This window comes from Leptodactylus fuscus, chromosome 6 (assembly GCF_031893055.1).
Source record: "Leptodactylus fuscus isolate aLepFus1 chromosome 6, aLepFus1.hap2, whole genome shotgun sequence".
Classification (NCBI taxonomy): Eukaryota; Metazoa; Chordata; class Amphibia; order Anura; family Leptodactylidae; genus Leptodactylus; species Leptodactylus fuscus.
Genome location: NC_134270.1, coordinates 149,039,550 through 149,062,899, shown reverse-complemented (window position 1 = coordinate 149,062,899; position 23,350 = coordinate 149,039,550). Strand labels below are relative to the sequence as shown.

Genomic DNA, 23,350 nt, shown 5'->3' with positions numbered 1-23,350 from the left:
CTACCCGCAGTGAATTTTCTTGCAAGAGCTGTTTTGTCTAACCGTCGTTTTTCTTCATGGAGAAGTTTTATGAGCAGTGCGCGGCTGTGAAGTTTTGCTTTCTGCTTGGGAAAAAAAGCATCGGAAACCGTTCAAATGTTGAAGACCGCTTACAAGGATGACGCTATGTGTCAAGTTTACTCGTGGTTCACCCGCTTTACAAATGGTGAAATGTCAATTGATGATCAACCACGTTCTGGACGTCCCGAATGGACGAAAGTGTCCAAAAAAATCAACGAGCTCGTGTGTGAAGATCAACGACCAACCTTTGAGGAACTCGAAGAGTTGTCTGGAGTGAGTTGGAGCTCGATTTAGCGCATATTATTGGAGTATTTGGGCATGTCACGGGTCGCTGCAAAGTTTGTGCCGCAGCTCTTGACTGATCAACAGAAAGAGCGTCGCATTGAAACATGTTGTGCCCTGAAAGAACATGCCAAAACCGACCCAGAATTTTTTTCTAAAATTATTACGGGAGATGAGTCGTGGTGCTATGCTTACGACCGGAAACCAAACAACAATCAAGCCACTGGAAGACGCCATCCTCACCCTGCACCAAAAAGGCTCCTCAAGTGAAGTCCAATGTGAAGACAATGGTCATTTGTTTCTTCGATGCAAAAGGGATTGTGCACTCGGAATTCGTTCCAACAGGTCAGACCGTCAACCAGGTTTTCTACTTGGGGGTTCTCAAGAGGTTGTGCAACAGTGTGTGGCGAAAAAGGCCCGAAATGTGGCAGTCTGGTGATTGGTTTTTCCACCACGACAATTCCCCAGCCCACACCGCCATCTCGGTGACCACTTTCATAGCAAGGAACAGCATGGCTGTCTTGCCCCACCCACCCTATTCACCCGATATGGCTCGCAGCGACTTTTTTTTTTTCATTCCTGCAAATGAAGAGGAACCTCAAGGGGAAGCGTTTCGCCGACGTGGAGGAGGTGAAGAGGAAAACGACGGAGGCGCTAGCACACATCAAAGCAGATGAGTTTAAAAAATGTAGTAAATCACCGAATAGAAGACTGCTTCTCCATCCAGACATCGCTTAGCGATTTTTCAGGCACTTAAATGACTTTTTTCACTTTCTGTCTGTGGATCTTGTAATTTCATGGATTAAAGGTTATATTTTATTCAAAAGTCTGGATGGAGAAGCAGTCTTCTATTCGGTGATTTACTACATATGTGTAGCCTCCTAAGTCCAAAGGCGTAAGACGTTGCACCCCAAAGACTTCATACAACTAGGTGAGCCATCATCAAGAGTTTTTTCCTTGCGAGTTTAAATTTTTTTTTGAACAATGGCAGACGAGATTTGACAAGTGTATTGCCGCCAAAGGAGAGGACTTTGAAGGAGATTGAAGGAATTTTGTACAAAAAAATAAATACACGTTTCAAATACAACTTTTCTGGAAACTTTTGGGTACCCCCTCATATATAAGTGTGTATATCCTATTAATATTATAAATGTGAAAGTTTGTGAGTTTGGATGTTTGTGGGTTTGTGTGTTTGGATGTTTGGATGTTTGTTCCTCAATCACGCAAAACCCGCTCGACCGATTTGGCTGAAAGTTTCCACAAACATAGTCACTACACCCGATTGTGCAATAGGCTACTTTTCGTCACAATAGCGCACATACGTTTGTGACAGGACCCCCAGAAAACCCAAACTCACACCACCATCTCTGCAATCTCACACACTTTGGACCATAGCAAGCCACAAAATTCATATTGCCCTCTGCAGCCTCGCCCCTAACCCCACACAATCACATATACATATACTTTACCACTTTGCCCCTCCCCTTAACGATACTCCAGGAGGCTCTCTTTAACGCTCCGGAGCAGCCATGTTTGCCGACCCCCACCGCTCTGACAATCCGCGACACTGCCCACCCATGTCAATACCCCTAGGAGGTCTAATAAATGCAAAAAAAAAGTTTAAAAAAAAGTAAAAAAAATATAAAAACAAATAAAAAGGATTAAAAATTCAAATCACCCCCCTTTCCCTAGAACACATATAAAAGTAGTTAAAAACTGTGAAACACATATATGTTAGGTATCCCCGCATCCGAAATCGCCCGCTCTACAAAGCTATACAAATATTTTTCCTGTTTGGTAAACGCTGTAGCGGGAAAAATGGTCAAAAGTGCCAAACTGCCGTTTTTTCACTGTTTTGATTCTGATAAAAATTTGAATAAAAAGTGATCAAAGCAATAACATTTCCCGAAAATGGTAGAACTACAAAGTACACCCGTTCCCGCAAAAAAAGCCGCCCTATACATCCCCGTACACGCACGTATAAAAAAGTTACGGCTGTCGGAATATGACGACTTTTCAAAAAAAAATGTTTTAACACAGTTTTGGATTTTTTTTAAGGGGTCAAAATGTAAATAAAACCATATAAACTTGGTATCCCTGGAACCGTATCGAAACACAGAATACAGGGGACATGTCATTTTGGTTGCACAGTGAACGCCGTAAAACCAAAGCCCCTAAGAAAGTCGCAGAAATGCATTTTTTTGTCAAATCCACCCCATTCAGAATTTTTTTTACCTGCTTCCCAGTACATTATATAGAATAATTAATGGTGGCATCATGAAGAAAAATTTGTCCCAAGAAAAATTAAGACCTCATATGACTCTGGGAGCGGAGAAATAAAAAAGTTATGGGGTTTAGAAGGAGGGGAGTCAAAAATGAAAAACCAAAATCAAAAAATGCCATCGACAGGAAGGGGTTAACTTCAAATACCTCTGTCCCAAAGTCACTATGTACAGTTTCTCACAACACCGTATAGCAGCTCAAATACAAAGTAACTTCAACACAAAAGTCTCACGTATTCTCTGAATTACAGAAACAACAAGATACAAAGTTACATTTCATATCCCATCCCTTATACACAGTACGAAAACCTTACCCGCGCCTGTATATACCCACTTCTACAATCACCACAGACGAAGTCGCGGGTACCAGCTAGTATATATATATATATATATATATATATATATATATATATATATATATCCATGCCTAATGGAACCATGGAATATGAGTTTCATATGTGATATGTATGCATCCCCTCGATGTACACCACAGGTGTTACTGACCCCAGGGCTTCTCTAACCATATGCTAGCAGCATGAGGAAGCATCAGGTTCAAGCTTTTGAAAAGGGTTATTTCCTATACAGATTCTGAGGCAATTTATGACAACTTCTTTGCCTTGGGTAGAAGAGAGCTGAGTAAGGCTAAGGCCCCACGTAGCATCTCATAGCAAAAAAGCGGTGCAGGAAAAACCATAGCGGCAACGCATCACATTTTTTCCCGCAGTGCTTTTTACAGAAGGAGCGCAGGGGTGTTTTTTTTAACTTCAATTATACCCATAGGGAAACCAACAGCATTTTCGTAGTTACAATTAACATGCTGTCATTTCCAAAACCACAACGGAAATCACAGCGTGTCCACTGCGCGTATTTTACTGCTGTGTGGCGATGGGATTCAGTAGAGTCCCATCCACTACACAGTGACTGTAAACCAACGCGTTTTTTCTGCAGCCTTTCTGCCACCTGGGGCCCTGGTCTTAAGAATTTTTTGTAAGACTCGATAAGTCGCCCCCTTGCCATCACACATCTACCACCTTGACTGTTCACCATGCTGCATACAGATACTGATTTATTCATATGTCTCCCTTATTGTCTATTTTATTACTCCAAAACACACACACATTCTCTTTGTCTGCACAGATCTAAAATCCTCTTCAAAAAGCATATTTTCAGTTTTCTAGATGAGCTGTTTCTGTGAGACATTTTGACAAGCCAGATCCTCTTGGAATGAATCACCAAAATTTCAAGTCTCACCTATTTGGAGACATTGTAGCAGACGTGTAGTAAGCCATTGTAGTAAGCTGTGCTGGCAGCCATTTGGCACACCTCTTTGACAAAAGGAATGGTGCCGAGTTGTAAATATTTTATTTATTGAGTAATATTAATATTGTGAATAGGTCCTCTAAGCTTTACGACAGTTACGTTATCACTTTGGCTACATACATGAGAAATACAAAGTGCACCCTTTTTGAATTCTATGGCTTTACATATCAGGACATAATAAAAAACATCTGGTCCTTTGAAGGTCCTAAAAAAAATAACTACAACCTGAGAGGACAGATTCTACCAAGTTATTATTTATTTAACAGAGCCAAAATGGAAAAGCCGAGTGTAAAAACAAAACTAAGTCCACCCCATGAGCCAATAGCTTGTAGACCCACCTTTAGCAGCAATAACTATAACTTTATTAGTCTCTCATATTGTTCTGAAGGAATTTGGGTCCTCTTTTCTTTACAACGTTGCTTCAGTTCATTGAGCATTCCTATATGACTGACTGGGTTATTGCAACACATTTTGTCTTTTTCAGCTATTCTAGTGTACATTTGCTGCTGTTCTTGGAATTATGGCCCTGTTGCATGACCCCGGTTGGCCAGACGTTAGCTGTTGGGAAGATGAGTGGTTTGATGCCTCTTGTTTAGAAGAGGTGGGTAATTAAGATCATTACTAAACAGAGCTTAAATTGGCTTAAAACATAGTGTAGAACACTGTCAGGGCTCCTAGGAACCTATCTATAATACATAGTGTATAACACTGTCAGGGCTCCTAGGAACCTATCTATAAAACATAGTGTAGAATACTGTCAGGGCTCCTAGGAACCTATCTATAATGCATAGTGTAGAACACTGTCAGGGCTCCTAGGAACCTATCTATAAAACATAATGTATAACACTGTCAAGGCTCCTAGGAACCTATCTATAAAACATAGTGTAGAACACTGTCAGTACTCCTAGGAACCTATCTATAAAACATAGTGTAGAACACTGTCAGGGCTCCTAGGAACCTATCTATAAAACATAGTGTAGAACACTGTCAGGACTCCTAGGAACCTATCTATAAAACATAATGTATAACACTGTCAAGGCTCCTAGGAACCTATCTATAAAACATAATGTATAACACTGTCAGGGCTCCTAGGAACCTATCTATAAAACATAGTGTAGAACACTGTCAGGGCTCCTAGGTACCTATCTATAAAACATAGTGTAGAACACTGTCAAGGCTCCTAGGAACCTATCTATAAAACATAGTGTAGAACACTGTCAGTACTCCTAGGAACCTATCTATAAAACATAGTGTAGAACACTGTCAGGGCTCCTAGGTACCTATCTATAAAACATAGTATAGAACACTGTCAGTGCTCCTAGGAACCTATTTATAAAACACAATGTAGAACACTGTCAGTGCTCCTAGGAACGTATCTATAAAACATAGTGTAGAGCACTGTCAGGGCTCTTAGGAACCTATCTATAAAACACAATGTAGAATACTGTCAGGGCTCATATGAACGTATCTATAAAACATAGTGTAGAACACTGTCAGGGCTCCTAGGAACCTATCTATAAAACATAGCGTAGAACACTGTCAGGGCTCCTAGGAACCTATCTATAAAACATAGCGTAGAACACTGTCAGGGCTCCTAGGAACCTATCTATAAAACATAGTGTAGACACTGTCAGGACTCCTAGGAACCTATCTATAAAACATAGTGTAGAACACTGTCAGTACTCCTAGGAACCTATCTATAAAACATAGTGTAGAACACTGTCAGGGCTCCTAGGAACCTATCTATAAAACATAGTGTAGAACACTGTCAGGACTCCTAGGAACCTATCTACAAAACATAATGTATAACACTGTCAAGGCTCCTAGGAACCTATCTATAAAACATAGCGTAGAACACTGTCAGGGCTCCTAGGAACCTATCTATAAAACATAGTGTAGACACTGTCAGGACTCCTAGAAATCTATCTATAAAACATAGTGTAGAACACTGTCAGTACTCCTAGGAACCTATCTATAAAACATAGTGTAGAACACTGTCAGGGCTCCTAGGAACCTATCTATAAAACATAGTGTAGAACACTGTCAGGACTCCTAGGAACCTATCTATAAAACATAATGTATAACACTGTCAAGGCTCCTAGGAACCTATCTATAAAACATAATGTATAACACTGTCAGGGCTCCTAGGAACCTATCTATAAAACATAGTGTAGAACACTGTCAGGGCTCCTAGGTACCTATCTATAAAACATAGTGTAGAACACTGTCAAGGCTCCTAGGAACCTATCTATAAAACATAGTGTAGAACACTGTCAGTACTCCTAGGAACCTATCTATAAAACATAGTGTAGAACACTGTCAGGGCTCCTAGGTACCTATCTATAAAACATAGTATAGAACACTGTCAGTGCTCCTAGGAACCTATTTATAAAACACAATGTAGAACACTGTCAGTGCTCCTAGGAACGTATCTATAAAACATAGTGTAGAGCACTGTCAGGGCTCTTAGGAACCTATCTATAAAACACAATGTAGAATACTGTCAGGGCTCATATGAACGTATCTATAAAACATAGTGTAGAACACTGTCAGGGCTCCTAGGAACCTATCTATAAAACATAGCGTAGAACACTGTCAGGGCTCCTAGGAACCTATCTATAAAACATAGCGTAGAACACTGTCAGGGCTCCTAGGAACCTATCTATAAAACATAGTGTAGACACTGTCAGGACTCCTAGGAACCTATCTATAAAACATAGTGTAGAACACTGTCAGGGCTCCTAGGAACCTATCTATAAAACATAGTGTATAATACTGTCAGGGCTCCTAGGAACCTATCTATAAAACATAGTGTAGAACACTGTCAGGGCTCCTAGGAACCTATCTATAAAACATAGTGTAGACACTGTCAGGACTCCTAGGAACCTATCTATAAAACATAGTGTACAATACTGTCAGGGCTCCTAGGAACCTATCTATAAAACATAGTGTAGAACACTGTCAGGGTTCCCAGAAACCTATCTATAAAACAGTGTAGAACACTGTCAGGGCTCCTAGGAACCTATCTATAAAACATAGTGTAGAACGCTGTCAGGGCTCCTAGGAACCTATCTATAAAACATAGTGTAGAACACTGTCAGGGCTCCTAGGACCCTGTCTATAAAACATAGTGTAGACACTGTCAGGACTCCTAGGAACCTATCTATAAAACATAGTGTACAATACTGTCAGGGCTCCTAGGAACCTATCTATAAAACATAGTGTAGAACACTGTCAGGGTTCCCAGGAACCTATCTATAAAACAGTGTAGAACACTGTCAGGGCTCCTAGGAACCTATCTATAAAACATAGTGTAGACACTGTCAGGGCTCCTAGGAACCTATCTATAAAACATAGTGTAGAACACTGTCAGGGCTCCTAGGAACCTATCTATAAAACATAGTGTAGAACACTGTCGGGACTCCTAGGAACCTATCTATAAAACACAGTGTAGAACACTGTCACGGCTCCTAGGAACCTACAGTGTTGGCCAAAAGTATTGGCACCCCTGCAATTCTGTCAGATAATACTCAGTTTCTTCCAGAAAATGATTGCAAGCACAAATTCTTTGGTATTATTATCTTCATTTAATTTGTCTTCAATGGAAAACCACAAAAAGAATTGTCAAAAAGCCAAATTGGATATAATTCCACACCAAACAAAAAAAAGCGGTGGACAAAAGTATTGGCACTGTTTGAAAAATCATGTGATGCTTCTCTAATTTGTGTAATTAACAGCACCTGTTACTTACCTGAGGCACCTAACAGGTGGTGGCAACAACTAAATCACACTTGCAGCCAGTTGAAATGGATTAAATTTGACTCAACCTCTGTCCTGTGTCCTTGTGTGTACCACATTGAGCATGGAGAAAAGAAAGAAGACCAAAGAACTGTCTGAGGACTTGAGAAGCAAAATTGTGAGGAAGCATGAGCAATCTCAAGGCTACAAGTCCATCTCCAAAGACCTGAATGTTCCTGTGTCTACCGTGCGCAGTGTCATCAGGAAGTTTAAAGCCCATGGCATGTGGCTAACCTCCCTAGATGTGGACGGAAAAGAAAAATTGACGAGAGATTTCAACGCAAGATTGTGCGGATGGTGGATAAAGAACCTCAACTAACATCCAAACAAGTTCAAGCTGCCCTGCAGTCCGAGGGTACAACAGTGTCATCCCGTACTATCTGACGGCGTCTGAATGAGAAGGGACTGTATGGTAGGAGACCCAGGAAGACCCCACTTCTTACCCAGAGACATAAAAAAGCCAGGCTGGAGTTTGCCAAAACTTACCTGAGAAAGCCAAAAACGTTTTGGAAGAATGTTCTCTGGTCAGATGAGACAAAAGTAGGAAAAGGCATCAACATAGAGTTTACAGGGAAAAAAAAGAGGCCTTCAAAGAAAAGAACACAGTCCCTACAGTCAAACATGGCGGAGGTTCTCCCTCAGAGGTCATGGGTCTTCCAGCAGGACAATGACCCAAAACACACTTCAGGTCAGCACTAGAAAATGGTTTGAGAGAAAGCACTGGAGACTTGTAAAGTGGCAGCAATGAGTCCAGCCCTGAATCCCATAGAACACCTGTGGGGAGATCTCTTGATGGCAGTTTGGAGAAGGCCCCTTCACATCTCAGGGGGGACCTGGAGCAGTTTGCCAAAGAAGAATGGTCTAAAATTCCAGCAGAGCCTTGTAAGAAACTCATTGATGGTTACCGCAAGCTGTTGTTCGCAGTTATTTTGTCTAAAGGTTGTGCTACCAAGTATTAGGCTGAGGGGGCCAATACTTTTGTCCGGCCCATTTTTGGAGTTTTGTGTAAAATGATCAATGATTTGACTTTTTTTTTCATTCTCTTTTGTGTTTTTTCATTGCAAGCAAAATAAATGAAGATATTAATACCAAAGAGTTTGGGCTTGCAATCATTTTCTGGAAGAACACGAGTATTATCTGACAGAATTGCAGGGGTGCCAATACTTTTGGCCAACACTGTATCTATAAAACATAGTGTAGAATATTGTCAGGGCTCCTACAAACCTATCTATCCAATTTCTTGATATGTAAGGCAAACACTTGTATTAACACATGCCTAAAAGCTCCAGATCAGCAAACTACCACAACCTCTGCTTTCATAGCGGTGATCAAATTTGCTGCTGAAGGTGTTTGGATAGCAGCACCTGAATGTGACTTACCCCCTTAATGGGCCACTAAACTAGATTTCAAACAATGGGATTTAGACTGCACATTTTTTGTCTATACAATCAATGTGTCAAATTGTTGGAAGGAATCCCCCAAGTACGGTATGAAATCCGAATGGTAGTACCACTAGTACCAGCAATAATGGTACCAGCAGTACACACAGTGACAACAATACAACCCAGTACGGCTCCACAGGCAAAGTCACCCAACTTTTCCAAACTAGTGAATGGTAAATATGTGTCATTACAAAACATAGCATGTCAATTTTACCTGTGGATATAATAAGAGAAGAAAAAACGCAGAGAAAAAGGCAGCAAAAATGCAGTGGAAAGCGGTAAGGAAAAAAAAACCGCATAGTTTCCGCTGTGTTTTTTCGCTGCATTCTGCAACGTGGGGCCTTAAGGAAATCCCTTTTCCATTTCTGGCATTTTCGTTACTAAATCTGACCCATTGTTTCCTGATGAAACATGATGACACCATATGGAATGTATACAGGTCTGCAGTAATTCATGGTGTATAAGGCAGAGCTTTTGTAGTCAGCATGTAGTATGGCAGCATTACATGCTATGAGTTTACTGACATTTTGTGTGTACGTATCCATGTCTATTCATGTGAACCCCACACTGCTTACAAAATCCCGTGTAGCCTCCTGACCCGAGGAATACTGTCCATGAGTCTGTGGAGCAGCTGGCAATTTCACTTCCACACAGTTGCTTTGCTGGAGTTGTCAACAGAATAAAGTCGCAATTTATGGCACCCTGTGCTGCCGGATATCAGAATGGTCGGTATCATAGAGAGGATACCGGCTGCTGCCTATAGTCTGCTGTGATATCCTGCAGGACAGTGTAAGTAATCCCACTGATATCCAATGACATCATTGGACTGATTAAGAATATAGAACAAATCGGTAGCAATGGATCCAACATTACGTTAGTAGATATCTATCCCCATAAATCTCACAAACAACAATTCCGCCTCCTCCCTATCGTGGTGCTGCAGCTTGGAGTACAGAAAGTTAAGGACATGGTTTGAGTTTGCAGGGGGACATGTTACTGGGTACAACTGACCTCTGGAAACTATTCAGAAGTCCAGAGAAGGAAAGATTTGCTTTCAAGCATTTTGCATATGGCTTCAATTAACATACCTATATGATTTAAAGGCAAAAGCATGCATTTGGGAGTAATCTGCTGTTTGTGTGCAGAGAGATTATTGCTGTATGGTAAGTATCTGAGGAATAATAATATGCACGAACACAGGCAACGTCGGTTACGGAAACATACTGTAGGTGCGCAGTATTTTTCTTACAACCCCTACAGAGCAGATCATGTATGTGTCTGGCTTTAAAAACTGATCTACAGAATAAACTGTTGTAGGTGACATGTACAATATTACTAGGTGCTCCATTTTTAAGGTTCCTTACTAGAGATGAGCGAAAAGTAAAATGTTCGAGGTTCGATATTCATTTCGAGTAGCCCCTCAATATTTGACTACTCGAATCGAATATCGAACCCTATTATAGTCTATGGGGGGAAAATGCTCGTTTCAGGGGTAGGCAACGTTCGATCAAATTATACTTACCAAGTCCACGAGTGAGGGTCGGGCTGGATCCTCCGAGAAGTCTTCTCCTTGCAGCGTCCCTGTGGCATCTTCCGGCTCTGAATTCACTCTGCCAGGCATCGGGCCTGGGCAGAGCACTACAAGCGGACATGCGCAGTCGGCTCTGCCCAGGCCCGATGCCTGGCAGAGTGAATTCAGAGCCGGAAGACGCCGTGGGGAAGCTGCACAAAGAAGACTTCTAAAGGTAGGAGAAGAACCAGCTTTGATTGGCCGACTGTATAGCATTTGGCCAATTAATGCTGGTTCTGCATTGAACTTTTCCATTTGAATAGTCAGTGGTACTCGAGTACGAATATTTTGAATACCGTAGTATTCGATCGAATACCTACTCGATCGAATACTACTCACTCATCTCTATTCCTTACCATTCTGAATATTGTCTAAGGTGCCACATAGCGGGCTCTTCACAGAAAGTTTTCCTCTGCAGACTTTTTGCCCTTATTATACCTGTATGGAAACCGCCATAGATATAATATAATTGACATTCGATTTGCAAAAAATATTTTTCTGCAATGTGTGGATGTGTTTAAACAGAATCCCATCCACTTTGCAGGTACTTTAAAGTGCTGCGTTATTTTTACCCTGTTGCTTCCGCCCTGGCCAAAACACCACATATTGGCAACATGGGGACCCAGCATTAAAAGGAGGCGTCTTATATAGTAATGTGCAAAATTATTAAAGGGATCCTACCATTAAAATGTTTTTTTTTTTCTGACTAACACGTAGGAATAGCCTTAAGAAAGGCTATTCTTCTTCTACCTTTAGATGTCTTCTCCGCGCCGCCATTCCGTAGAACTCTGGGTTTTCTTCAGTATGCAAATAAGTTCTCTTGCAGCACTGGGGGAGGTCCTCAGTGCTGAAACAGCTCTGGAGGCATCCCCAATGCTGTGAGAGAAATCTCCAGCAATGCCTCTATCTTCTTCTGGAACTCCCTCTCCATGTGTCTTCTTCTGTCCTGGGTTCAATCTTCTAGGCATGCGCAGTTGGCTCTGCCATCGAGCCTCAGGCAGAGCCAACTGCACATGCACGCGGCCACAAGAAAATGGCCGCTTACACCAGCTTACTGTTGGCTCTGCCTGAGGGCCAATGGCAGAGCCGACTGCGCATGCCTAGAAGATTGAACCCAGGACAGAAGACGCAGGGAGAGGGCTGGGGAGTTCTCTCGCAGCATTGGGGATGCCCCCAGTGCTGTGAGAGAACTCATTTGCATACCTAAGGAAACCCGGATTTGTACTGAACCCAGTAGAAAGTTTGAACCCAGCTCTGGAAGATGTGCAGAGAGGCCGTTCCTGAAGAAGATGGAGGCGGTGCTGAAGATATCTCTTGCAGCATTGGGGACGCCCCCAGTGCTGTTTGAATGCTGGGGACCGCCCCTAGTGCTGCGCGATAACTTATTTGCATACAGACGAAAACCGGGATTTCTACCGAACGGCGGCGCAGAGAAGACATCTAAAGGTAGGAGAAGAATAGCCTTTCTTAAAGCTATTCCTACGTGTTAAAGAAAAAAAAAAGGGCATCCAATGATAGGATCCCTTTAACCTGGCATGGAACAAAAAACGCAAAAAAGAATTCTTTGAAATGGAAATGTAATTCTAGGATCACACCTGTGTTGGGGTTTCCATTCTGGGGGTCTGCTTGGGGACTCCCTGAACAGCGACCTCATCCGTTTAACAAAATTAGTTACCTTCGGACTATAGTCTATGGGGTCTGCTGGAATTCCATCCATAAAAGACACTAAATGCAGAGAGAAAAGCGCTGCTTGCATTTTTATAGCAGAATGGGGAACAGAATCCCCAGGCAGAGACCGGGCGCAGGTGTAAACCCAGCCTTAATGGTTTTTGTCGATTAACTAAATGAAGTGAATGAAGAAAAGAGAAATGTAAATCCCATTAATATTTGGTGTGACCTTTGCCCTTTGCTTTCCATCAATTTTTCTCTGTACTTGCACACAGAACTTGGCAGGGAGGTTGTTCCCGCCATCTTGGAGAACTAAGCCCAGATCTTCTGTGGATGTAGGCTTTCTCCAATCCGTCTGTCTCTTCATGTCATCCCAGACAGACTAGAGGATGATGAGATCAGGGCGATATCTGTGGGGGCCGTATCATCACTTCCAGGACTCCTCCTCCAAAGGACAAACATTGATGCCTTTTAGATCTGTCTTTTCTTCATTTGCTTCATTTTGTTTCTTGACATAACTTGTGCAGAGTCTGGGGCCCTATAGTGTTTTGGCCCTGAAGAAAAAAAAGTTAATATCTCAGCAGTGGAGCTTCCAATGGGGAAGCAGAAAAAAAAACAAAAACATTTTATTTCTGACAATCCTGTTATCAGACTGTGCTTATAGTCCTATAGGGACTGTGCTGGTGATAGACATCCTATAAAGAAGAGCATACCATGTAGGGCTATCCTTGAGGAAGGAACATATTTCCTCCAAAATGTGCAGGAGTCTTCTGTCATTGGACTATGCACCCTGCCATATATACAGTGGCATCATCAGTACTGGCCAGGCACTGTAACTTTCTTTTAGTAGAGACCTGGGTGCACTCCGTGGGAATTACCTGTACCAACAAATAGTTAGTAGCTACAACCGGGTTCTGTACCTATATCTCGGAAGTCAATAAGAACTTGTGATACGGAGGTAAAGACAGAACCCTCAGGTTAGTTCACAGAAGGTAATGGTCTGTATACTACGACTATACATAAGTATTTGTGGCAGACAAGCAGACAAATGTGCTAATCGGGTTCTATATTCTTTAGCTTGTAATTCAAGAGGTTTGGCAAGAGCAATGCAGTCAGTATAACGGTCATATTAATGTCAACAGTGATGTCTTTTACTTGAGAGATTCCTTGAACACATGCAGTGAGACAACACTATTTCTCTATAAGTCTTGGATTTGAGATACTGTAAAGTGTAACAAGGCACTGGCAAAACGTATTCGGTCTTGGAGGCGTCTTCATGCTCTTACTTATCGGTACTATTTTCTAGGGATAGCAGGAGTCACATTAAAAGCATTCCTTGGACCTCCCTTACTTTGGACCCTGGTGGAGAGAGGAGCAGCATGGCATCCAAAGTCCTGCGCACCAGCAGTAGCCAATGGTAATGGCACCCTGTTGTTTGTAAAATTGAGTCTTTACTATCCGCCACCCCAATAAAGTGGATACCACACTAGCCACATTGGGCGCCATCACTCTAAAAACAGTCGTATTGGCAATCAGGTGATTGCTATGGATCTAACTCCTATTTATCTAGTGATCAGGTTTGGAACATTTTGATGAAAGTTTCATCTGGTCATACATTCAATGGATGTATTTTTTCATGGACCCATTCACATCAATGGGAGAATCAGATCCGTGATAATGGACCTGATAGTCCGATCTGTAAAAATGCTTTCTTTTTTATGTGCTCTGTAGCATGCTCTATTTTTTCACAGATCACGGACAGCCCATGGCCAAGGTAGACATCATGCGAATAGGTTCTAAGAGCACCTTCCACTGTAGAGGACCAAGCTTAGTTGCATGTTACATGGTCATCATATATGTATGGCTGAATGAAATCACCACTTGTATTTATAGAAGGTGGCTCTAAGTGTGATATGAGGGCCTCTTCACATGGCGTAAGCGCTTGGCTCATTCCGAGCCGTACACGCGAGCGCTTCTAAACACTTCCCATTCACTTCAATGGGAGCGCTCGTAAAGCCGGCTCCCATTGAAGTGAATGGGAAGTGTTTAGAAGCGCTCACGTGTACGGCTCGGAATGAGCCAAGCGCTTACGCCATGTGAGGGGGCCCTAAGTCTTGTATGATGTCTATATGCCACATAGCTTGTGATGTGCATACTTCAGATGCTTAGTACAGGTAACTATAGGAATTGCAGTGGTCACATCTGCGGCAAACCCAGAATCCAGGGGGGCCCAACGGGTCACATTCAACACATTAGACCTGGATAAACTTCCTTGACTTCTTTTCTAATTCCTTTCAATGACTGGCAGTCTGTGCATCATAAATTTATTTCCCCTGCCCCCTGGTTTATTGGATTGAGACAGGTGAAGAAGATACACAAGCCTTCCATTGTCATGTAAAATAGCCATCGGTCAGCAGCATATAGTCAGCAGAGGTTTTTGTGGGGGAGGCTGTGGCACAGGTTTTTATGGCAGTCTGGGCCCAGATAGTGAAGGAAAGGGAAATATGAATTCTGCTATTATGTATGGATGGCAATTGGCTCATGGTTATGGGGATAATTTGCACAGGAAGGGGTGAGCCCAAGCTGAGCTTTAGTAACAGGGCCTGTGAATCTTTGGTTACGACTCTGGGTTAAATATGACATTTCTAATATCCTAAAAATTCTCACATGCGGTGAGGGTGAAATGCAGAAGTGTGTGTGTGTGTGAGGGGGGTTAATACTGAAATGATGAAAGGCATTATATCTTCACTCTCTAATGTGAAGTGTTGGCTTCGGTGTCCATTGTGAATGTCCAAAGTCTATAACCAGCGGCTCCCTGTTTCAGCTGACCAGTAGTGGTGAGTGTCAGACACCCACCGATCTGATATTGATGACCTTTCTTAAAGAGGATCTGTCACCAAGTGTGAAAAGATAATGGTATAAATCAACTCACAGGCGCTGTTACCCTAAGAATTTTGGTGTTTCAGCTAATGTATTCAGCTATTCCAAAGATATAAGCCCTTTAAGAGTTGATGCAAGTTAGAGTATACTAATCAAGTGGCCAGTAGATTGGAGCAGCAATTAGTGTAACAGCAGCAATTATTTGTGTGTCTTTTCAAACCCCCTTCCCCTCTTCAGAAATGGACTTGACAGGCTGATCAGAAGGGCCAGCTCTGGGGAGCCAGGTGGTGGGTGACAGAAGGACACTGTCTATGGTAAGTTCCATAGAACCAGGAGAATAAATCCCACCCCATACATGAGACCTTGACTAGAGATGAGCGAACAGTAAAATGTTCGAGATTCGTTTCGAGTAGCCCCTCAATATTCGACTACTGGAATCGAATATTGAACCCTATTATAGTCTATGGGGGGAAAATGCTCGTTTGAGGGGTAGGCAACATTCGATCAAATTATACTTACCAAGTCCATGAGTGAGGGTCGGGCTGGATCCTCCGAGAAGTCTTCTCCGTGCAGCGTCCCCGCGGCGTCTTCCGGCTCTGAATTCACTCTGCCAGGCATCGGGCCTGGGCAGAGCCGACTGCGCATGTCCGCACTACAAGCGGGCATGCACAATCGGCTCTGCCCAGGCCCGATGCCTGGCAGAGTGAATTCAGAGCCGGAAGACGCCGCAGGGAAGCTGCACGGAGAAGACTTCTAAAGGTAAGAGAAGAACCAGCGTTGATTGGCCGACTGTATAGCATTCGGTAAATCAATGCTGGTTCTGCATCGAACTTTTCCATTCAAATAGCGAGTGGTACTCGATCGAGTACGAGTATTTCGAATACCATAGTATTCGATCGAATACCTACTCGACCGAGTACTACTCGCTCATCTCTAACCTTGACAGCACTTGGCAGCACCGTCTGCTTCACCCCAAGTGTGAGAAGGAGCGCTATCGGAGGTCCTTCCTCCCAACCACGGTCAGGCTGTATAATCTACATCAGACCAAGCGGAGATCACTCCGCACAGAGAACTAAATGATCCTGAAGTCTTCCTTCTTTCTTTTTAGCTGATATGGATTCCTAGTATTTTTCTCAGCATATGTGTGTCTCCTACTGTAATGTATTACTATTTATTATCCTGTATCTGTATTACTATGCTGCTGTAACACACTGAAATTTGCCCACGGTGGGACTAGTAAAGGATTATCTTATCTTATCTTCATAGACTTATTTGGAGAAAGTAACTGGCTGAAAAGTGGAGAAGAAAACCTGTGTCTTTAATAGGATATATTACAAAGTTTTTCATTTTTACGTGTACTAGTTATTTATAACTGGAGGTACGCTGTCATTTTTTTTAGAATTGTAATATCCTTCTAATGCAGAATCAATAAGTGTATCGAGGTGACCTCGACGAACCTATATTTAATATCTTCTCCAAATTGTAAATAAGATACCCTTATTCTCAGCATGTTAGCACAGCATCTCTGTCAGCCGGGAAATTTTACCTTTCCGCTTATAATGACAGAAATAAGGAGCCCAGCGTGCTAGCTGCAATATTTGAGCTGAAAGTGTTGGATTGACAGCTTTGAACACAGTTACCTATCACAAAGCAATAATAACTATTCAGGATTACCCGTATACTCTGCACATTATTACTGAACTCATTCACACCACCTATAGAGCTCAGCCTAGCCAGAATCTGTGTTGTACCGCACATACATTTTCTAGATTCAAGCACACCCTGCAGGTGGCATACGTATCTTGTGAACCACAATCCATGTGTAGTGAGTAATGGCCGCCTGTCTCTGGTGATCTGCACAGGAATGCCTTATGTTTGAGAACGGTTATGACGTCTGCAGTAGCATGTGGTATATAGACCATTTATAAAATGACACATCTTATAAGAAAAATTGAAAGAACATATAAGAGGTTCTGTGACAAAAATAGTGTCAATAAAACTACAGCTTGCCCCACAAAAAAAAGATACGGAAATATTAAAAAAAAAAAAAAAAAATTTTTACAGGTGTCTGAATAGGGTGACTCAAACAATTTTATTTTATTTTTTCAACATTTTGGGTTTTTCTGGCATTGCAGTGATCGTACAATCCACAGATTACAACATTATTTTAATGCACAATGAAAGCTATAAAAGAAAATCCATAACCCATAACAAAATTGTGAAAATGTAGGTTTTTGTCTAATTTAACCCCATTCTGATTTTTTTTTCCAGCTTCCTAGTACATTGAACAGAATATTAAATGGTACCAATATGAAGTATAATTTGTCCCACAAAAACAAAACCCCCATTAAGCTCTGTGAAAGGGAAAATAGGAAGGTTATCCCTTTTGAAAGTGGGAAGTAAAAAAATGTAAAGGGTAGGGTTTAACTGATATTTGCACAATGCATAGAGCCATACATTGTGTGACCTTGCCACACTATTGCAGCTCAGCTCCCATTCACGTGATTGGATGCTGAGTTAAGATAAGATAATATAAGATAATCCGTTAATAGCCCCACCTTGGGAAAATTTCAGTGTGCAACAGCAGCATGATATTACAGATACAGGATAATAACAATAATATATTACAGAAGGAGACACACTAAAGCTCAGAATAGCATATAGAAGAACAATAACAGGAGTCATAGCAGCTAGAAAAAGAAAAAAGAAGACTTCAGGATCATTTAGTTCTCTGTGCAGAGTGATCTCTGCTTGGTCTGATGTAGATTATGTAGCCTGACTGCAGTTGGGAGGAAGGACCTACGATAGTGCTCCTCACACTTGGGGTGAAGCAGTCGGTCACTTACAGTGCTGCCAAGTGCCATCAAGGTCTCATACATGGGGTGGGAGTTATTCTCCAGCATGGAGCTCACCACCGACAGTGTCCTTCTATCATCCAACTCCTGTCCAGGGGGCTCCCTAGTATACATGTATATAATGCATAATACTATACCACTCTTCATGCTTGAAGAAGGTATTGGGCCAAAAGTTACAGTTCTTGCTTATGTGCTCTACAGTAGAGAAGTAATTGACCAGTAAGAGCAATGAGACTTTGGAACTCACTGTGATGGTATGCGAGGATGATTGATTTCTTGATAAAAAAGTTCAAGAAGGTTATGGGTAATAGAATTTTTGGGATAGGACGTTGATCTAGGGATTTTGCTAACGTGGAGTTGGGAAAGAATTATTATCTCTGATGAGACAATTTCTGTCCACCTCATGGGAGTTTTTGCCTTCTGGATACCCCAGGTAGGATTATACTGTATGTTGAGATGTATAAGTGTAAAACTCCGCTTCACCAGGAAGAAATTCAATCCAAATCCGAAGTAAATGTATAAAATTTAAATTTTATTGTTGTCCATTTATAAAAAAAAAACAGTTAAAAAAAACTGTATGGTGTAGTCTCGTCATTGCTTAGGCTACGCGATTCAGTACTGGCGTACCTTCCTCATGGCATACGAACAAACTACTTCAGATCCTTAAAAAACTCTCGGAGACACTAACCCCACCCTCTTCATTAACCTTTAATTACTAACTTACTTGTATACATAGTTAGACCCTCTCATTTAATTTCAAAAATAGTTGTTTATATATATTGATATATTTTAGGGAATTAGGGGAAAAAAAATCATAGTAGGGTGGAATTGGAGAAAAATAGCATTTGTGCAACTTTCTTATGGGCTTTGTTTTTACGGCGTTCACTCTGCAGCCAAAATGACATGTCTTCTGTATTCTATGCATCAGTACAGTTCCAGGGATACAAATTTATATAGGATTTTTTTTTCCTTTTTTAAAAAAATATCTAGCAGTTGCAATATTCTGACACCTGTAACTTTCTATATTTCTGCAGACAAGAATGCAGGGCCAGATGTCCTTCTATTTATACCAATTTGGGAAATTCCTATCGCTTTGATCACATCATATCCAAATTTTTATGGGAGGTGAAACAAAAAAAAAACAGAAGTTCAACTCTTTGATTTTTTTTTCAGTTACAGCATTCACTGTATGGGAAAAGTATTTTTAGAAGTTTGTAGACTGGGTGATTTTGGACATAGGGATACCTAATGTGTATGTGTTTTTTAACTTTTTTTTTTTTTTAAGTATAATTATTTGCCCCCTAGCTATTTTGAATCCCAGGGGTCTGATCACTAATGCAGTGCATTTCAATTCATTGTAAAATGACAGCACTTGTATTACAGATGGTGTCGAGTATGAACGAATACCAGACAAGCCTGAAAGTATAGGCATAGCAATGGATCACAGCCCCATATCTCATTCTGGGAGACAGAGATCCTTCCCAAAATGGTGATGGGAAAATTGCATTTTGGTCAGCTTTGACCAAGATACCAGGGGCCTTAATGCGCACGATCAGTACGGGCACTGATCACTGGCATTGACGCAGGGTCTTCGCTGTATAGTACAGCTGAGACCCGGTAGCTTTGGGGGCTGCTTAGCTCATGATTCTTACTACATTTTTAAGAAGTGTTGAGTAAGGAATGTACACAAGAATTCTGGCGCATGAAAAAGCCATGTCTTTAAGAGAGTTGAACTCAAATGTTCTGTAGAGCATTTTAAAAAACCAGCACGGTGATTTGATTATACTAGGACCACACATTGATCATGCGTCAAATGGTTGTCATTGGAGATGCTAGTAGAACATGAGCTAGGGTGTCATTAGAGACTCTGGTACAGCATGGGACAACTGGGACATGGGACACCTGTAAAGGACGTAATCCAAATTACCCTATAAATAAATTTTTCGTAAAAAAGGCACCATAATAGGTCCCATACAAAGGCATATTGTGGTCATTATGGTTAAAATGAATACAATTGCAATTAAGATGATACTGTCATAAAATTTGGCTTCAGTTTTGGTTACTTTCAACTTGGAATCAACCACATAGTGCATTGTATGCCACCCAGTCCATTTCTATAGAGTTATATTTGTCTTATTGGACATTTTTTGGAATTTTTTTTTATTTTTTTTTTAGTAGGACGACTAATTGCAATTTCACACATTCTTGTTGTCTCAATCCTCCGAGGCGTATTTTACATGGATCTTTTTATCCTATTAAGCCCAGGGGATTCTGTTTTATTAGAAAAATATTAAATCACTTCTAAAACGAGTGTGTAAACAGGTCTCTAAGGAGAGGCGAAGCATTCGCTGACATTCCCTACCTCCAGCCTACAGGCATATTGTTGTAATGTAATGCCTCTCGTTGGGGGAAAAAAAAAGAGAAAAATGTGCATTTTGCTGCTAAGCAGTGAAGAGGACAGGACTGGGAAAATTCTACATTTTCCATCCTTTTTACATGCAAGCCTTACTGGCTGTCTGACCTGCACTTCTTTCATTTTTTTTTTCTTCTTTCCCAAAATTACTTTCAGATTTTTTTTTTTTTTTACTCATTGTCTTCGAGTTACTCAAATTTCCTGAAAGAGAAAGCAGATCTGGTCGTTCCCTGCGCGTTTTCAGGTAGGTGCCTTGATCACTACCCCGGGGGCTTCTATGACAGTATTAAAATAACGTTTTCACAACCGTTTATGATGTGCTTAACCTACAGAGAGTCACTTTTCCCTGTCATTGGGGGGAAAACTTGTTATTACTTATTGGAAAAATACAGTTTGACTAATGGGAGAAAGACGGACAGAAACATGGATGGTGAAGGGCTTCATCATCAGCTGCCATTTTCCTTGTAGGGTCCGTGTCACTTGTCAGTTTCAAAGGCAACCAAATGGCACGAGTTGACTAAACAGCTACACATGGTAGCGTTTCGTAAAGGAATTTGTTTTGTGCATCTGTGGTGTTCAAAGCTTTGTAACAAAATTAGTGAGTAGTTGGGTAGTAAGGTAAATGCGGTACTATGGAGGAGGGGGCTGCTAATTATTGAAACATATGGTAGTATAATTTCACATTCTAATTTGTACCATATTGGGTTTAGCTTTCTTCTCTTCTGAGTGTCTGTAAGGGAGGGGAAATATATATTTTTCTACAGATGAAGATTGTAGTGTACTAAAAATATTTAAAATATATACATATATTTTTATTTTTTTTTAATTAATATAAAAAATATAAAAGTTAGCCAATTTTCAAAACTTTAAACATATATATATATATATATATATATATATATATATTTTATTCATGTTGAAAATATAAAACTCTGAAGACAAAAGTTAACCAATTTTCAAAAATTTAAAAAGATATTTAAAGTTTTAAAAAATTTAAATGAAAAACTTATTTTAAAATATATATATATATACTTATTTTTTTTATATACATGTTGAAAATATAAAACTCTTGAAACTAAACCCAGCCAATTTTCAAATGTTTAAAAAGATATTTAGATTTTTAAAAAATCTAAATAAAATCTAATCAAAAATTATATACATATTTATTTATTTTTTTATTCACATTAAAAATATGAAACTCTTAAGAATAAAACTAGCCAATTTTTAAAAGTATAAAAAAATCAAAATAAAATCTAATAAGAATTTTTTTTTACATGTTGCGTTCCAACTTTTAAAAAAAATATATTGTACATTTTCTGTGATTTTACTGGCTGTCTAGAGACATAGGTATATTTAAAAAAAAAATATATATAAATAGTTTGGTAATGTAAGTCTATATTGTTTTCCTGTGAAGTTTTATATGGAGCTTTTTTATTAGCTTTGTTTATATGGAATTTCTATAAGATTACGAAGAAAATTAAGAACAAATGTCTGATATCTGACTATTAACGGTTATATAATACTGTAAATATTTATTATCCTATCTATTATCTTTATTGGTAGATCATTTTTTATCAGCATTATTTATAAGGTGTTACAAAATGATTACTAATAATAATATCAATAATAATAAAAGTAAAAAATAGAAATATAACAAAATAGGTTGACGTTGGATATGAAGACCAAAAATTTGCATCAACTCAACTATTTATTAGAAAAAGCATGCAAACTATCTAAGTATCTATATAATACAATGTAATATACAATATAGAATAATCTTTATATAATAAAAAAAAATAAAATGATATTTTTCGGGGTGCATTAGCCCTATGTAGCGGTATAAATCTCCTCACAGTCCTTTACATATTTTCTAATCCCTCAAATTTTTGTTGACATGTTGTAAACTAAGTAAACTAGTAACTCGAAGCAAATGATATAAGATGTCGCGCACAGTATGAGGTGACCAAACAACGCGCACAGCTTGGATGTGTCTTTAGGGCTCGACATTTGGTGCTGGATTTGTCATAGTACAATCCCAATTTTTTATGTTTTAAAGGAAGAGGAAGTAATCTAAATTTTGGAACAGCATCTGTTCCCTGGATTGTATTTGATATTGCGGTTCTCCCCAGGGTGGAATAAAATACTTAAAATTTATAAACTGATGATTGGAGGCGGGGAGAAACTCGATAAGAGAACATATAGACATCACTGTAAATTATACATACTACACTGCAAGGCTTTGAACCTAGGTCTCACATAACTGGTCGTACATACTGCAATTGTGTACCAGGCCCCAGGTACCAAAACCTAGCTAAAAAAGCATTGCGGAAAAAAAAATGCACCAAAAATGAGGATTTTCTTTCCCTATTAAATCTATAGGGTAAACGGTTGCAAAGATCAACATAAAAATTCAACTTTTTCGTAGCTTTTTTTCCCTGCAATAATCAGATGAGATTTAATGAAATTGACTTTTCTAGTATTGTAAAACACATCGTTTCGCAATGTAGGGCCTTAGCCATATTGCTTCATTCAGTATATTCCAGAGATTCCGCTTCATGTAACATTATGTTCCAATAAATCTGTTCAATTTGGACATTTTTTCTAATTATTATATTTTCCATTTGACATTGAGAGATTTATGAAACACACTACAAACAGGGCTTTTGTGGGATTTGTTTTTCTAACTTTTTGTACATTTTTTGGCTTTTTTTGAATGCGGTATGCATTGTATCATTGTTCTTGGAGTTTATGGCTATTTCATGTACAGTATCTGTTTTTTA

The 23,350-nt window shown here is 40.1% G+C and overlaps 1 protein-coding gene across 1 annotated transcript in view; it reads left to right on the top strand.

Moving 5' to 3' along the window:
• Positions 1-20,757: 20,757 nt before the first annotated feature.
• Positions 20,758-23,350, top strand: part of LOC142208829 (agouti-signaling protein-like) — an 81,034-nt gene continuing 78,441 nt past the window's right edge. Inside the window, exon 1 of the mRNA XM_075277578.1 lies at positions 20,758-20,814. The gene's annotated coding sequence lies outside the window, so the exon portion shown is untranslated. The remainder of the gene's footprint in view (positions 20,815-23,350) is intronic.